Source organism: Ambystoma mexicanum, chromosome 10 (genome assembly GCF_040938575.1).
Source record: "Ambystoma mexicanum isolate Mex_15411 chromosome 10, UKY_AmexF1_1, whole genome shotgun sequence".
NCBI lineage: Eukaryota > Metazoa > Chordata > Amphibia > Caudata > Ambystomatidae > Ambystoma > Ambystoma mexicanum.
In genome coordinates, this window is record NC_090932.1 from 1670496840 (window position 1) to 1670512765 (window position 15926).

At 45.2% G+C, this 15926-nt stretch overlaps 1 protein-coding gene across 2 annotated transcripts in view; it reads right to left on the reverse strand.

Moving 5' to 3' along the window:
- ADGRD1 (adhesion G protein-coupled receptor D1) overlaps positions 1-15926 on the reverse strand; it is a 1635406-nt gene that overhangs the window by 1250126 nt on the left and 369354 nt on the right. The window lies entirely within an intron of this gene.

Consider the following 15926-nt stretch of genomic DNA (forward strand, 5'->3'; position numbering starts at 1 on the left):
CCACAAAGCACGCTCTATGGCTTCACCGTTCCTGTAGCTCAGCAAGTGAAAGCACTGGGTGTTGGGTTTGATTCAAACCTTTCTGTGGAGACACAGGTAGTTACTGTCATCACCTTGGAGAATGACTATCTTATGTTTGCAAACCCTAAGTTACCCATGGTAATCCAGACGTGAATCCCTTGCTCATTGTGCTTAGAGAGGCTCAGCTTCACCTCAATTATGAGGCCCGACTAGGCCGAAACATGTGTCTGGGGTTGCTGGTGGTACTCTTGTTCAGAGTAGATTTGCCTGGCATTTCGGTACAGGACTGCTTACTCAGCCATGTCTGTTCTCAGGGGATGGTGGTCCCTTATTTGAGCAGCTTTGGTCGATTTTATTAGTTTGAACTGACATAATGACATAAGACGATTATGTTATTACATCAGTGGTGATCATTATCAGACTATTGTGAGGCCCCGGCTCATTCTATTATTGGGGTGAAGATTGAGTATTGCAAGCCTCTCACTTCAGGCACTAGTCAAGGCACTTTTTGTGTCTACAAGCAGCACCTCCAGACATAGCCACATTAGTCCAACCCAAAAGAGACTCACCGCACAGATGTGCCGGTGATCTAGCACATTCAGGCATCTGTGTACTAGATGGAATTACCAATACAATATCTCAGACCAAATAGCCGGACAGTCTCAAAGGAGATGGTCAAATACTGCTTTAATCTCAGAGAAGTAAAGCAGGGCGAATAAACACTCACCAAGTTCATTCATGGAGGATCACAATGTCTCTTCAATTATACTTAGTTTATATAATGCTAGATGCGTCATCCATGACGTCATCCTACATGGCAAGCTGCAAAACCAATGGATGGGTGGTATTGGATTAAGGGAACATGTCTACATATAGAAATACACTTGTTAGTCCCTCGGTGGTGGTCTCTTGTCTGTGAGACACACCCTGAGCTATTTCTATATACATGGTGTAAGGCACTCATCATAGCAGAGAATATGGCAGCAGAATAATACTTTGCAATGTTGTATGTAAAGGTGCATGGCAGGCTATTCTAATTGGTTGGCAAACTAAATCCAACCTTGGACATTCGGCTTGCTAGCAGCACATACACAGAAACGAACCCAGGTGCTTGGAGATACGTCAGCTTTCCCCTTGTTTTCCCAATTAGTTCTACCCTCCCTCATCGGTTGGCCTCATGCCATTGTCTTCTGTATGAAGGCTGACCTTGCCACTCTGCACTGTCTCGGGATATCCGTGAGAGTGTAGGCACACCTTTATCTTAACTTCAAACGCCTTGTTTGCAAGCTCTTCATCACGTCTTAGAATACCGTAAAATTGTCCATATCAACGGTGCTTTTAACACCATTTGATTCAATTATGCTGGGTGCAGTTGGTCCTCTCGGCCTCTCTCCCATATCAACTTCATGCCCTTTTAATTGTCCAATATTTGGCATCAATAAATGTTCTTGTCCCTCCTAATCTTTGGGAAATATGTCCTTGCACATGGTCTGCTCGTAGACTTCCTTTGTGCTTTTCTTCCATCTCTCGAAATAGACTCCTTGGTTCCAAGCCGTTGTACTCCTTTATTCTGCAAAGGAAAACAGCTTCTTCATCATCTTTCAATGTTAAGATCCTGGTCTAGTATTTTGAGGTAGTTGGGTTGACTGACGTGAGCCGTCGTCTATCTTGTTCTAATGGTAGTCCTAAACGTTGAATATATTCCTCTCATAAGCATGCTCTTATGTATTGTTTCTGCCTTGTGTTGCAGCGTATTTACAGTTATTGACCAGGGGGTCATTTCTTTCTTCATTATTTTTGTGGTACTGTATTATGGAGTATATGTTTCTCGTAAACATATGTGCTTCAGTTACATCGTCATTCTTAAGTATTTTCATATAGTTTCAGCACAGGTTCTTATATCTTCTTTATGACATTCCTTTGCTTTTGACAGACTTTAGTTTAACGCTCATCCATTCTGTCCATGGCTGCATTTCGACAGCTCGGCAAAGTGCATCCTTCTTGGTAACTTTCCTCCACATGTCAGCTTGCGGGCACACTCTGAATGGTTGTCTGAGTGCATATCGTCTCTTATATACTCAACGAGGTGGGGAATCATTGCAAGGGTTCAGGCATGGGTTCCCCATCAAGGCGCTTCACCTGTCACCCCAATATGATGCTGACAAGGGGGCGGGGACTTGGGAGAAGGCAGGTACCTCCTCCTTTACATGTCTTTTACAGGAAGAAGCGCAAGACCTCTCTTTTGGCCTCTCTTTCCTTCTTGCTTGCGCTACGAAAATGGCACTTTGATGCCAGCGGCTCATTAGCGGGTCACTAGATAGCAATGCTATAGACTATATCATGCTTCCACTACCGCTCAACTGCTTGAAATCGATATAAGATTCAGTTTTCAAATTCCAAGCATCCTGCCGCAAATGTCGCTGTCACCTCCTGTGCAAAATATGAGAAAAACAGTAATGCCAACATTCCATGGGGTTTATCTAGTATTGCATTGGTCATGCTGTATTTCACTGTGGTGGGGGAGGCATTACTTATTCAAATAAAACTTCTTGCAAAGCACTTACATTATTATAGGGAATTACTAAAAGTGAAAATCAATCCACTTATTATATGAAATAAATCTCCCCCCGGGTCATCAACACATCATCCCCAACACCTCTAGACATTCAACAAGGGATGGCCCCCCCATAAGACAAGGTATTTGCAGAAGCTGTGGGGCAGCGCACCATTTACCAAGAAGAGCTTCACTTTTTCTTCTAAAGTTCCTTGTGAGGCACAGAATAATGTCATGGTGTGACACAAGCTTGCGTTACACCTAAATCTAAGGCACCTCTCAGATGTGCCTTCTGAGGGGTCCACTTTTCTTGGTCCTTGTCCTTCCCACTGGGATCCTTAAGGGACACCCTGTGGGAGACCCACCTATCAGCAAACTTGCCCAACCTTAAGGGTTCCAAGATATTCTGGTCAACAATGTACTGACGCAGTTCTGGTGAACAAGCCTCAGAAGATTTTCAAAAACAGGATGTGAGACAATTCAACAAATGACTTAGCTTTGTAACCATCAACCCAATCCCATCATATTCATATGTGCAGCACTCACCCAATCAACCCAAGACATATTCTCCCTCTTCTTATAATCCATGAACCTCTTAATGTTCTGGCAGGTCTCTTGCCAAACTTGGGAATCAAAGCAGCCATCTTGCACTCATACTGGCTTCTTTCTTCCACACTCAGTTTCAGAATACAGTCAAAACCAGTCTGAGGTACTCTACTTTACAAACACTTATCCCAATTTGCATGGTCAACATCATGGATTCCACAAGCCGTTTCAAATGCTTCTATCCATTGGAGGATATCAGAACCCTCCCCATACACACCAACCAAATCTTTCATAAACCTGGTTGCTGGAGACCTGACATTCTCAACTGTTTTGGCTGAAGTCTACACCCTAGCTTTCTCTATCTGGATTCTCTGACATTCAGAGTCTCTGTCTTTGAGTTCAAGATCTCTTTCTTTGAGTATTACTTGTTGTGCCATCTCCTCCTTCAACTCAGCTTCAGCCTCTAACTTTTTGTATTCAAAGGCCAATTTCATCCTTAATAACCCAAGTTCCAGGACACTCCCCTGAAGAAACAATGTTGTGTTTTGGAACAGAAGTGACAGGATAAGTGACAATCCCAGTGGCAACATCTGTGACTTTACCAGGGGTAAGGACCCCATCAGAGCCCCCTCCCCATTTTCATAATGAGTGTCATAATCTGCCTGGAATTCCTACTAATCTAGAAGTATCTTCAAAATCTATTTTGCTCACTTCACAAGCATCTGGAGAGCCTATAAGCTCACCCTGGTCAATTTACCATTTGCAACAGTTTCCTAAATAAAAACTCTAAATCAACAAAGAAGTGTGTATATTTTGTAGTAGCAAGGTCAAACGCTGGGGGCCCGATTCATGGAACTGTATGCAGAAATGCTGCTGGGGCTGCGTGCCGAGTAGGACACTGAGCGAGCCTGCGTGCAAATTAAAGAATGCATGCCCCGTGTATTCATGGAATTTACTGTGCAAAGTAACTGTATTCGCAAGTCGTGCCCGGAACGTCCCCGACATGCCCCCACGCAAGCATAAACAGCCAGGACAGTTACCATTGTGTGCTCCAGTGGGCATGAAAACACGCACCCTTCAAACTGTGGGGCCCCGCGCAAGCATGTCTGCATCTCCGGGATGCTTCGGAAGGTTTCCCCGTAACTGTTTCTGGCACCCCAACAACATGCATATGAAAAATCGTGACTCGGTTGAAATCTCGAAAAATCTGCATGCAAACCCCCGTAAACCTTTCCTGCACCCTGCTACACTTTGTAGGTACACTCCTAAAATGGATCAGAACACCGGTTGCAAACACACACCCCGAAATCTGACATGCAAACCCACCTCCGCGCTGCGATTCCTATGCACTGTGTACTTACGCCTGCCTTCGGGTAGCGGATAATATGAAGGACTTGTGTGGCCATTTCCCACGCAATTGTGGGCATGCAAGGGACTGCCTGCAGGCCATCCCTCGGAACGCCAAATTTTTGCGCAAGTTCTTCCCCATTTTTGGTGCATGGTGTCTCGCGCAAGGCCCTCGACCGCTCGCAGAGACGTGCTGAGCTTGCGCAAATTGCACACAAGTCCAGGAGATGTCCTGCGCATTCGATTCTATCAATCGCCATAACCGATATGTACACAGTTTGGCGCAAAAGTCCCTTATTTTCCCTGTAAATAATTCCATGTATCAGGCCTTGAGTCTTAAAACAAACCAGTGATCCCACTGCGGTACCACCAGCGTAAAGACTGGAGGGGGTATCTGTACTTCTGCCCTCTATATGGTACAGTAAAGGAACAGAACACCCCAGCCAGGGCGCTCAATTTGGTAGCAAAGGACAAGGAGCCAGGCTTAAGCTCTCAGGAGGTGATTCAGGCAGGTTCTTAAGTACAGCGAGTTCCCAAGCTCCCACAAAAGAATGTCCACACACTATGCTAGGTGATAACACATCTTCTTTATATAAAATAAGATTCAGGAATATATATACATTTAAAAAATAACATGTTGTACTTGGAAATACTTATTCAAAGAATGGCAAATATATACACTCTATGTGTTACCACACAATACTCAAATTCAGTAATAGATGCACTAACTGCAGACAGTTTTAAATAGGCATGTAGATTCTTAAGTGAGTTATAACAGCATAGAATAGGGAAGGAAGGCAGGTTAGTTGTGAACAGTGGCAGAATGTTTTCTTTAGACTAGAAATACAATTCTGTGTGTAGATCCCCCACCTGAGCAACTTGTAATAGTTAAGGAGTAACTTATCTTATCTTTTACAGCCCAGTCAATAATGTTCAATAACCTTCTGCCTTCTTTAAAAGGTTCTACCACCCCAAAGTACCTGAAAAGCCACAGGAGAACAGGATCCAAGACAAATGTGGGACCCCTGGATGACTCCTGAGGCTAGAGATGCTCTTCCTTGTCACAGTACCTTTCGTGCCTTGACAGGCTAGGTGGCAAAGTTTCTAGGTTTCACTCAATGATTCCCTCGAGGATGGACCCCCTTTGGAAGAAGGAGCCACTCGGATGCTGAGTCCATGAAGAAAAATAGAACCAAAGTCTTTCTGGAGTGCAGCAGTTTTACACTTCGCTGTGCTCTCCTTTGATCAATGATTTCTCTGACTGTAGAAGTCCTGTGAAGATGAAACTTGCGGTGGGCTCCTTAAAGGCTTGGCAGATGAGAGTAAGATCCCTGGGATCCTTTGATGACTTCTGGCAGGGATATGATATGATATGATAGTTTATTTATATAGCGCCTATACACAATGTGTTTCAAAGCGCTTCAGGGCAAGGGAGGGAACAAGGGAAAAAACAATGACATTCTTACAGGCCATGAACAGTAAGGATGTGAAATTAACTATCGTACTCGGCCTGACGACATTTCAGATAGTGCAAGAGCTAAAACATAGATAAGGAAGGGAGGGGGAGAGTGGGAAGGAAATGGAAACAGACAGGCGACTACCGTACTAGGCCTGATGACATTTCTGGTAGAGCCGGAAAAAAAACAAGAGGTGAGGGAGAGGGGTGCAGAAAGGGAGGGGAGGAACAAAACAAGCGACTATCATATTAGGCCTGACAACATTTCAGATAGCGCTGGAGGGGGTTTGGGGAGGAAAAAAACAGTAAGGGGAGGGAGGAGGAGACAGACGAGGTTGCTATCATACTAGGACCAGGGACAATTCTGATAGAGTAAGTGCATAGAAGAAAGTAAGGGGAGGAGATAGGAAAAGGGAGAAAGGAAAGGAGGAGACAACAGAGAGTTAGCAGTCAAAAGAGTGGAGAATCAAGAGGGGAGAGTGAATACAATTGGAGAAGTCAGTAGTAACACATAATGTTGCAAGCCAGGATACAAGATGAAGATGGGAACAGCATGATTCAGGGCCCCCATGAGTACAAGATGCAAAAGAAGTTCAGCATAAGAGTTGAGAAAGGGTGAGAAATGGGTGCATGGGTCACTGTTTGGTGTCTGGTTTCAGATTTAAGTGGTTATTTGACTTTCGGTTCTTTGGTGCTGCAGCACGGATATCTGGACAGTTTATGGTGACCTGGACTCGACCTCTGGAGTAGACCTCCAACCCTCACCAAGTCTGTACCCTCAGGATGTCTTTGATAGCTTCTGGTGGCAGAAAATCACCAACAGACCTTCCTCTGCACTCAGTGAGTCTGGACTCTCTCCGGCGGGAAAAAGTGGTCAGGGATGATGGCAAGGACATCCCTTGAAATGTTCTTAGGTGGTTTGGAACATTTGCAGCACTGGGTGCCCAGAAACACTATGCCAGGGTACCCTCCCCTTCTGGGCGCTAGACAGCAACAGCTTCCAGCGGACACAAAACACACCTCGGGATACTGGGCGACACCAATGGTCTTCTTTGACTTGAGATGTCCAGGAACTTGTTCAGGACTCATGAAGACCCCTTCTCCGGACAACAGTCACACAGGACTGGCATCCAGGGCACTTTGGATGAAGAGTAGCATTTTGCACGATGGTCCCTCGTAGCTTGGGGAGATGTCTCCTTTGCAGGTCCTCTCTGGATCAGTCCTCGGAAGAACACGGCAGCTTTTGGATTACACGAAGAAAAGTCAGCAGCAGACTCCTCCAGCTGGGCTTCAAGGAACAGCTTCTTCTTGGTTCAGCCTCGACTTCAGCTTCTGAACAAATTGGCGAGAGGTCCCCAGATATACACATTCACTCTGGCTGAGCCAGACTCAGTTAGCCAATCACGCAGAAGGGCATTCATGCATGCAGGCAACATGCCAATCAGGCTCACAGGCAATCAGGCGATTCACTCCACTCAGACACCCATAAGTACCCAGCCTTTCAGCACACCACACTGCATTAATGTCAGTTTCAGTCAAGGCTGTCTCATTCATCGTGTCACACACACAGAAACCAGACACCCATAACACAGAATGTGAGTCCACTTCAGACTCCCTTCACACAGGTCCCACCCCGAGGGTGTACCCACAACACACAGCCCCTGGGAAGACTCCAGTCAGTCTGACAGGAGCCAGCCCCAGAGCCATAAATGGTATTTCCACCCAACAGCTGCTCAGGAGGAAGGGAACAGAGACAGGGCTTCCCAGGCCATTGAGAAACAAGTTAAAGGGCAATAGAAAGCAAGAGGCCACAGTGGCCATCTTGCCTTCCATCAGGAAGCTATTGTTTCCTGTGGCTAAGCCTGGATGTCCCAACAATGGAGGGCACTCAGAGTCACCCCCAAGTCAGCATGTAGCTGCCACCAGCACATACCCTGTTCTGTGTGCAACAAACAGATGACGAAGAAACACACATAAGGGGTACAAGGGTGTACCCCCAACCATGCATAAGGGTATCCCATGGGTGTTGTTCACCAAAAGGAAAACATGAAGAGCTGCACTGCCAGAGGTCCAGGCTGGACCTCAGTGGCAGGAAACACACACACAGAAGTGGTAGGACAAGGGCTGGGAGGCTCTGTCCCTCCATAAGGCATTTCCAGTATCGAAGCTGGTCCCTCCCTTCTCAAGATGTCCTTCGAGTGGCTGGTCCATCCCTTCTCAGGATGGCCATTCAGTGGAGAGAGCCCCGTTTCTCAAGATGGCTGTCTAATGGAAAGTCCAACCCTTTGCAAAATCGCCATGACCCTCTCCTTTCACTATACCCATACGTTGAGGCGATCGGATACATACACAAAATAGTCACACAGTACCCAATTTCACACCCACTACACCTGAGAAACACACACACACTCCACTCCTCTTTAATCGAAAGCAGAAAATGCAGGGCACTGAGTAACCAAGCAATCCAGAGTAAGGCATTGTTTATATCCGGTCATAAAATTGCCTGCTGCAGACCACCGATGACTAAGCCTGCAAGCAAACGGCCGTTGCAAATAAAAACTCTGCCGCACGGGAAGGCTGTGCAGGAGTGTGTGCAGATTGAGCATGCGCACACAGGACTGCACAGTCCCAAAGGAGAGCGGTGCTTCAAGGATGCAACAAGGGGTCCTATAAGAAAGGAGGCGAGATGGGAGACGGGAGATGTAAAGTGTTGGGGGGAGGTTTTTTGGTTGTAGCCCCGGATAGAAGCTCAGGGGCTACAACTAAAAGGCTAGCTAGCCCCGAGTCCCGACAGTCCCAACATTAGCCTAGTCCCGGATCTTTTCCAGACCTAGCAACACCCCTGGATGGGGGTTATCCACCCCAAAAAGCACAAAGAGAAGCGGCATACAAGGAGCAGCATTTGAAGAGCAGTTTGAAATGCAGGCACCTTCGGGCGGGAGGCAACAAGAGAAAGAACCCGTTGTTTGAAAGATGAAGGGTTGCTGTTCTGGGTCTAAGCATTAGAAAGGCATTGCATTTTTGAAAGTGGAAGTCCTCCTATGCTCACACTACCTTGATAAATGCTGTGATTGTTGTATCCATTGGTTTTATTGGAAACGTGTCCCAGTGAACCATTGAAATCAATCGATGGAGAAATAACACATTAAAAAAGAAACAGCTCTTCAGCCAGTGACACCCAATTAATGAACGTGTGTGTTTAAAATCAAACCAGCACAGAGAATGCTCAGCGTGCAGGAACGAGAAGGGGAGTTATGACGGTGGCGCAACAGGGTAAAACCTTTGATGTGCACAGTCTTAAAACAGCACATAAACGTGCACAGAGGGGCGTCCTGTTTCTACCCAAACAAATAAGTTTTACTACCTAACACCTAATATTGGACGTTCTCCATCCTTTTTTGGCAATAAAACGTCCAGAGCAGCGTTTATCTGAAATTCTCTAAAATCGTTCTCAGGGAAATAGCCACTGCTTTTGTTCACTCCTATGAGGGGGGAATGTTGGGGTGGGGGCGGCTGAGAACAGTGTTCTGAGTACTGTGACTTGCATTCAAGGTCTGTGTGTGATTCCTTCATAAGGGAAAGGCAGCCATTGTGTGTGTGTCTCCTAGGGAAGTTTCTGGCTGAAAGTGGCATTGCTACTGCGGGCAGAGCCAGCCGGAGGCATGGACAGTCTGTGCCGTCACCCTGGGCCCCACGCTCATGGGGGCCCCGCTGCTACCTGGTGCCGTGAGTGTAAGAAGCAACGGGAGCCGGGCTGCTTCAAGTCACAGTCACAGGTCTTTTCTTTGTGTCTGTTTCAGCGAGGCCATCCCCCTGTGATGTGCTTCTAGAGTCAAATACCACCCTCTGCCCACCTCCCCAGGAGCCCATCAGACCCGTGGTACCTCACAGTTGGAGTTTACCTTAATCTTTGTTTTAAGTAATGGCCCATTTAAGAACCTTTGTTTTGGAAAAGGGGCTTTTTATTCTGAAAGCACATAACAGAAAAACGAGTTGCAGCCCAAATCTGTCTTCTTTGAAGAGAATTAAAATATGTTGACAAAAAAGAGTTGTGCACTATCTCGATAGTATTCATATGTCTGCATTTGGAGAGGTAAATAAAAAAAGAAATTGGGGGGTGTCACATTTCACTCAAATCATATAAAGCATGCCTTTTTTAATCGATGCAAAAGGTTACCATTTCACATTATCTTTTGTTATGATTAGGTCTTGGAAGACAGCCTACAAACCATTTTTGATAATTTGGTGGAATTGCATTCTGGTATTTGTAGTCTTCAAGATGGTGTGAAAGTAACACAACATTTTGTTTAACATATTTCTATAAGGATTCCTATAGTGCTGAAGTGCTTTAATTGTGATGTGTGTACTTTTCAAGTCTGATTTATAAACCAGAGCATGGTTGAAAGCCAAACATTGTGGTGAGGAGGGGAAAGGATCAGAGGGCGAATTTGTTGTGATGATTTACCTGGTCCATGGATGTGGTAAGAGAGGTTGCTGGACTGAATATGTTCTACCTGGCCCTTTGCTGATTTTTAGGGTACAAGTTGAGATTACATGTGGGTTGGCAGTGTCTGCCCACTTTTTTCACAGTGCCAACCCCATCCCCCTTGGGTGTTTTGAGGCTGGCATGCAAAAACGTTGTTTGCTCAAGTTATAGCCCACCAGGATTTGAACCCACTAACACACAAAACCACATGAAAGTGTCTTCAAAGGACACGTCTTGTATTGGTATTTTGCTTTCCGTAGAATATTTCAATATAGATTGGTGTGTTAAAAGGTGCACAACTTTTGTACTTTGTCAGCAGTGTTCTAGGAAAATCTCCTCATCTCCTCTAGCTATTTTTATTTTTCCTCCGGGTAGTGATGATTCATTTTGTGAAAGACAATGCTCATTCCTATTTGGAATCTTCTTCTATTAGGAAAGGCAGTTGAATTAAATGTGCATATTTCCTTTGCACATGTTAAGGATCCCCCACACTTTTTCTGGACCTGAGCCCTATTGATGACATTTGACTGCCTCACTATCCTTCCGGTAAAAAGGCTTTGTTACAATTACACTATCCTGCAGCAAAAGTAACTTTCCCTGTCTGGCACAGGGCCAGTTCCTGCCCTTACATCCTTGGAATGTGCAGTCACCTTGGGTATGTTTGGATTACTTACCAGTGATCTTCATTACTCTTTGTCCTGCTCTTCCTCTGCACAGTGTTTTTCTTTTGAGGAACATCTCTACAAAGGCTTTTTTAGGATGCTGTACTTGCCAACAGTTAATTATATCAACTTATTGATTATGTATAGGACCTCTATTGAGAAGTATCCGTTAACAGCTTTTAATGTTTAATGAGCTAGTATAGCCTTTAGAAATGTAGGCCTTCTACAACTGTCCAAGGCAGTTTTAGTGTAGCACAATAGGCTAACTTTAGGTAGCTAGTCTAATTCAGATTTTTTCTGTATCAGGATTTTGAAACAAATTGCCCTTTTTTTGTATGAGATGCACTTGTCACTTTTTCTAAAAATGAATGTATTATGGATGATTTTTACAAACATTTTTATTGTTTTTACTGCGAAAGCTTAAGAATAAAATGTAACAATTGTTTAATTTACTTTTTTGTAAATATTGTGGGTAACACATTCAATATTTGGTGACTGAATTGTGTTCTTTGGTTAAGTTCAGAAGGGACAGCATAGAGGCTATCGGGTTCTTTAGTTGTATTGTTAGTGCTAAAACTTTATTCAGGACCGAACCCTATAGCCGCTAAGTTTCCTTAGTCTTTCTTTGGTTTTGTTGCATCTCTACAAATCTCTAAAGAGCACATCTCAGATGTAAGAAGACAGATTAATTGGCTATCCACCAGTGACAAAATCCGGCTGAAAACTGCCTCGCTAACATACAAGTGCCTTAAGAACGCTGCGCCCCGTTATTTCATAGGGAGATTCAATAGAAAATCCTCCAGCTGGCCCACTTGAACTCCCAACACTAACTGTCTGACCGTACCAAGTTTCAAATTGACTAAAGTCGGAGGAAGTAGTTTTCCAGTTAAAGCTGCACAGCTATGGAACTCCCTACCACCCTCCCTGAGAGCGGACCAATCTTACTTAAACTTCAGACAGAATCTCATCAACTGGCTTAAAGTTACTGACCACTAATGCACCAATGCACCAGCTACTCTCCATTTGTGTCTTCTATCAGTTGCACTGTAAATAGATTTCAGAATGCCCATTTTATGCTGAATCCCATCTTAAATTATGTAATATTGTATTGTGAATTCCTACTGTATGTACTTACCATTGCCTGCAGATGTTTGCCCATCCTTCTATACTACTGTGTAACCCTAAACTGAATGTTTTTCTTGTATCTTCTCTGCCCTGATACCCTTGGGTCTGGCGCGCATTACAAATAAACAAACCAACAAACAAATGATTCAGCTCACTCGGTCGGCTATGTTAGGATGCATGTTCAAATCACTGCCCCTCCCAAACGATTTAGATTGCAGAAAATATATTAAGACATGGAGATCATGTAGGTGGTGGAGGGGGGAACCTTATGGGTGTAAGCAACTGGCGGGAGACACACGTATTTATGAAGTTTATATAGGGGAATGTTAACAGTTAAAATTACAGATATTGTACGTCAGTTTATTTGATCCCCACATATATTAATGACTCATTTTGTGACATTATTTTCAGCGATGCAAATAAAAGGGCCCGACACATCTTTGGCCGCCCGGGGCACCTTGGGGGCTGTCATCGATGAGCGAGGCGAGGCGCTGGTGTCTGGGGTTGAGCGGCTGTATTTCTGAGAAAATATTTGATCCAACTTCTACCAAACGCGCAGTTCAGATGAAAAATAATGTGCGTGGGCGCTCGCGGTGCTGACTTGAAGGGTCAGCTCTCATTTTATATTTATACCTGGAGAATGAATGTGGCACCAGAGGTCTCTCTGCGTGCCGTGCACTGCTGCCGAGATATAAAACAATGAGTGTGCCAGTCGCCCGCACAACATCTGTCCGCGAACAGATGCCAGGAGCAGAATAAGCAAAGGAGGGGGGGCACCGGATGCAAATCACAAAATCTACTCAGAGGGGTACCAACAAACCACTGATCCACTGGCAGAACAAACACGGAAGCCAGAGGAGGTGGCCTCAGTCTTTAACCATGAAGATATCATGATACTTCATAGAGCTAGAAGAGTCAGAGAATTCATGAGTAGGGCCAAACCAGGGCAGAGTCAAGGAATCCAGCCTGGCTCCAAGGACCGGATACGAGCCGAGCCAGATGCATGAAACATGATATAGACTATTTTGCCAATCGCACCTATTTGTACAACGTAGACCTTGTGCTGGGAAGAAAATGCCAAAATCACAGACAAGGCTCACATCCCAGATTCGCCACTTAACCAAGGTGTGTGATCCTAGGCAAATCATGTAATCTCGTTACTTTGGCAAATGTCTTGTAGGCATTAGAGCCAGTAAGGGAAAGGTAATGGTGGGTGGCAGAGAAATAATTAAATAGTCAGAAGTAGAGAAGATGTATATATATATAGGGGGTAATGACTCAAGCATAAGAGATAACGAGTGGATACCGGGGAGACTCCCGAGAGAAAAACAAGGGGTGCCAGGGTGACACCTGTGATAAAAACAAAGGATTACCAGGGGGGAACCTGAGATAAAAACGTAAGGATTTGCCTTGTTCCTGCTCTTTAATACAGCGGTCATAAGAAACGTGAACTCATAGCCCATATAATAAGGGACAATTAGACTACAGTGACGTTTAAAGACGCATCAAAGGAGTTCGTTTAAACTCCATGACAGGGTATTGATTAGAAGGCAGGTATATGTATGACCAGCTGGTGTCCGTCTAGTCTGTCAAGTGTCTGTCATATGTGTTCTGTTGTACGTCGAATGTAAAATAATTGTATTATTGATTGTGTGAAATGTAATTTGGCTTTACGCGATTCTGTAACTAAGAGGTAATCGCCAACGAATTGAAAGTTTTTTGAGCAAATTGGCGGGAAAAGATTGGATTGGAGCTTGCGTATTTGGTGCTTGCTCATACTATTGGAAGGATAAAAAACTGTATAAACATTGTTGGTGACGGAATCAAGAATGGAGGAAGTTACTCCACTTGCACATGTGTGCAAGCAGCTACCCAAGCATGCACCAAAACGCAAGAAGTATAGCACAGAGTGGGTTAAGGGTACCACCCACAAAATGTTTATGCCATGGCCACAGATTGGGTCCCTTTCTAAGGCTGTTTTACAGCATATGACGACCTTCCTACACGCCATATATACAGGCAAGAAGCTAGAGAAACGTCTTGCTGTTCTAGTAGAAACAGCTCGATCACAAACAAGAGGCAGCCTACGACCAGTACAGACAGACTAAGCAAAGGATCGAAGAAGAGCAAAGGGTGTGTGAGAAAAGAGCGAAGAGACGAGAAGAGAAGGAAATTAGAAGGGCAAAGGAACGTAGAAACAAAAGGATGAGGGAAGTAGACAAGGCTAGAGAAGAAGCGAGGAAGTGCAAGGAAATAGATGAGGAAACAGAATTAAAGCGCAGCTCCCAGTGGGCATAGCGGTCGTAAAATGCGCCGCCCACACCAAGGGGACAGATTTCGTGTCACGTGGAAACCATGAAGCGGACACGGAAGCCAAGCGCATGGCGTCCAAAAATGAAACAATAATGGACGTAGAGGTGACACGTACCCATGAGAGGATGATGGTAGCGCGAGCCACACCTGAGGCCTATAGGAACATGGGGCAGACTCAGCTAATGGAACTCCAAGGGGAGGCACCTCAGGAGGAGAAAAATTTGTGGAAGCATTGAGGGTGTTCCTTAAACCCCTCTGACGGGTTGTAGAGGCAAGACAGCACTGGTAAACTAGTAATGCCTGTCTCCCTGCTAAAGGTAGCATTGGAACAACTACACTACCCTATACACATGTCTAAAGAAAATATCGCTGCAACACTCGCAGAAGACTGGTTTACACCGAATTTAGCAGAGCACGTGCGTTCTTCATGGTGAACTGCATAATCTGCCAGCAATTCACCGCTGGGCACACATTAAAAGTAATGAGAGGAGTTATCCCCCGGACAAATGGCCCATTCCAGCACTTGCATATCGACTATGTCAACATGATTCAAGTGTGTAATGGGTACAGGTATTTAATTATGGTGGTGTGTCCATTCTCTAGATGGATAGAATCAGGGTCCTGTACACACCCAGACGCTACCTGTGCTGCCAAATTTCTAGTGAGGGAAGTGTTCCCTAGATGGGGGTGTGCGAGGTAATGAGATCAGACAACGGGGCTCACTTTGTAAATGCAGTCTTCGAACAGATCAGCTTATTGCTTGGTATAAAGCACAAGTTCTCCTCGGCGTATCACCCGGAGGGGAATGGGATAATGTGAGCGGCTCAACGGCCTGTTAAAGGAGAGGATAGACAAGTTGAAGCTCACATTAAGAAAGGGATGCTTGCACTGTCTACCACTGGCATTGTATGCACTTCAGAACCAACCCGGCTCCGACCATCATCTTACGGCGCACGAGATAGTTACAGGCAGAAGGATGAGGAACCCTCTCACCGCCCGAGATAAAGCTAATTGTGATGCCCAGCCAACTAGAGAGGTTCTGGGTTGAGAGATGCAGGAGTACTTTAACTGTATGACATCCAGCGCCTCTGTCATTTCAGACCAGCTTCAGCGACGGCAAAAAGGGGACAGTGCAGCACAAAACACATCAGGAAGTGCTGAAGCAGACTCTGCGCAAAGTCTAGATGCGCCCCTCGTCTTCCCTGGTGACAATGTGCTCATGAGGAACTTTACCAGGAAGAGGTGGGATGAGCCACGATTCAATGGCCCTTTCATCGTAGAGGACTGCACCCCTTCCGTCGTCAAGCTCCAGGGCAGAAGGGCATGGATCTTCATAAATGACATTAAACCTTATATAGGGGAGGGCCCTCCTGCTGCATCCAACTGCGAAGAAACCACAGACAATGGGGAAGAACC